Consider the following 2996-nt stretch of genomic DNA (forward strand, 5'->3'; position numbering starts at 1 on the left):
ACAATACCACATGACTTGATTACTGCAGCTCTATAGTAAGTCCTGAAGTTGACTAGTCTCAGTCCTCCAACTTTGTTCTCCTTCAGTATTGTGCTGGCTCTCTGGGTCTTTTGCCTCTCCATGTTAATTTTAGAATCAGTTTGCCACTAGCCACAAAATAATTTGCTGGGGTTTTGATTGGAATTTCATTGAATCTATAGATCAAGTTGGGAAGAACTAACATCTTGAGAATGTTGAGTCTTCCTACCTGTGAACATGGAATATCTCTTTGTTTATTTAGTTCTTTGATTCCTTCCATCCGAATTTTGTAGTTTTCCTCATATTTTGTGTTTATTTTGTTAGATTTATAATTCTCTTTTTTTGGGTGCCAATGTAAATGATATTGTATTTTAAATTTCAAATTCTACTTGTTCGTTGTTGGTACATGGGAAAATGATTGGCTTTTATATGTTAACCTAGTATCCTGCAACTTTCTATGATCACTTTTTTTGGTCAATTCTATGATCCATTTTTTGGGTCAATTCTTTTAGATTTTCTACATAAACCATCATGTAATCTGTGAACAAAGACAATTTCTTCTTTCCAAATTTTTTATCTTGTTGTGTTGGCTAGAACTTCCAGTATAATATTAGAAAGGAGTGGTGAAGAGGGATGTCCTTGTCTTTTAGCTGATCTTAGAGGGAAAGCGTAGAGTTTCTCACCACTAGGTATACTGTTAGTTGTAGTTTTTTTTGGTAGAGATTCCTTATTAGGATGAATTTCCCCTCTATTTCTAGTTTACTGAGGGTTTTTATCATGAATGGATGTTAGATTTTGTCAAATGTTTTTTCTGCACGTATTGATATTATGTTATTGTTATTTTTTTTCTTTAGCCTGTTGATGTGACAGATTACATTAAGTGATTCTTGAATGTTGAACCAGCGTTGCATATTTGGGCTACACCCCACCTGGTTGTGGAGTATAATTGTTTTACACATTATTGGATTCAATTTGCTAATATTTTGTTGAGAAATTTTATATTTATGCTCATGAGAGATTTATATTTATGTTCTTCTGTAGTTTTCTTTTCTTGTAATATCTTTGTTTGGTTTTGGTATTAGAGTAATGCTGGTCTCATAGAAGGAGTTTGGAAATAATCCCTCTGCTTTTAACCTCTGGAAGACAAGCAGAGAATTCGTATAATTTCTTCCTTAAATGGCTGATTGATCTCACCAGTGAACCCATCTGGGCCTGGTACTTTCTTTTTTGGAAGACTATTAATTATTGATTAAATTTCTCTAATAGATAGGTCCTATTCAGATGGTCTGTTTCTTCTTGTGTGAGTCTGGCAAAATTAAGGAATTGGTACATTTCATCTAAGTTATCAAATTTGTGGACATAGAGCTGTTCATAGTATCCCTTTACTATCCTTTTAATTTCCATGGGATCTATAGTGATGTCCCCTCTTTCATTTTGGATGTTATTAATTTGTGTTCTTTCTCTTTTTCTCTCAGCCTGGCTAGAGGTATATTAATTTTATTTGTCTTTTCAAGGAACAGCTTTTGGTTTTATTGATTTTTCTCTATTGATTTCCTGTATGAGAAGTTTTTATACCTTGGAAACAAAGACATTAAAATTTGGATCTTCACTGATTATGAAGAGTAAACGTTAAGACCTTTAACTTAAAAGATAAAATACATTTGCACTAACAAGACATTGCTTTTATTTCTTATACACAGGAGCTGTTTAAGACTTCATTTGAAATAAGTTGTTGAAAATCTTTGACAAGCACTTGGTGATATGATCTCCAGGGACCCTTCCATGTCTCTGTGATCCAGCTAGGTAAAAAACTGCTGTGATCAGGTGTTCTTATTTTTAAAATATCCATCTTTTAGAAAATCACAAAGCCACACAGATTAGTCAAGTTTGGATGTGTGATTGGATAAAGTCATCTGGAACATGATCCACTGTAAGAAATCAGGACTGGACTAGAAATCAGGATGCCTGGTCCTCATCCTTGTATTGCCCAGCCTCCATGGGGCAGTCAGAATGCTTTTATTTGATGGTATCAGAAACCCACCCCTACTGAATTTGAGCTTTAGGTATAGTTACATCCAGGAGCTCAAAGGATGTCACAAGATTAAGGCTTTCTCTCTCTCCGGGCTCTGCTTCTTCTGCATTGGTCCTATTCTCAGACAGATTCTAAAGATCTCTAGCAGCTCCATGCTGAAGTCCTCACAGTTCGCAGTTCAGAGAAAAGATAATGCTCTTTTCCCCCGTGGTCCAGCAAAATGTCATGGGGTTATATGATTAAACCAATTTAGATCATGTGCCCACTCTGAACCAATCACCATGAAGGGTGGCGGTGGCCACGATGGTGGTAGAATTCAATGGCAAGCCAAATCTAGATGACAGGTCTACCCCTGGAGGATAGGTGGCACCAATGACACCTAAGTTGAGATCCCAAAATTAAAATTAGGATCTCAATTTACCTCAGGATTGGAGAATGGATGCTGAATAGGCAAAGCAACTCAGTAGATACAAAAATGAAACAATTTCTAAACTGAGTTTCTATTTGCCTTGAGGGGACTACTGTTGTGAGGGCCCAATGAGAGAAGATATGTGAACACCTGTTCTGAGATGGACAGAGCCCCGAGGCATGTTGCTGTGTAAACCTGGCTGACTGTCTGATTGAACAGAAACCCACAGTATTTAACAAGCACAGAAAGCTTCACAAAATGTGAACTTTTGCCCTGCAGGAGACTGGTCACCAATAAAGAGCAGGCAGAGAGACTCTTTCTGACTAATCACATTCTGATTGGCTTGGTTGACACTTGTCCTGTTCATCCAAGAGGGAAATGTGCTCATTTGTTCAGGGAATTGCCACCAGGAAGGATTTCTCTGCCTCTCTCTCTCCCATGACCTTGTCTTTCAGAGGCCAATAGGGATCAGACTTGGAATTGCTGACATGTCAGCCCCAGGAGAAAATCTGGGAAACTCAGCCAAATCTATTTATG

Source organism: Manis pentadactyla, chromosome 15 (assembly GCF_030020395.1).
Source record: "Manis pentadactyla isolate mManPen7 chromosome 15, mManPen7.hap1, whole genome shotgun sequence".
In the NCBI taxonomy this organism is placed as follows: Eukaryota; Metazoa; Chordata; class Mammalia; order Pholidota; family Manidae; genus Manis; species Manis pentadactyla.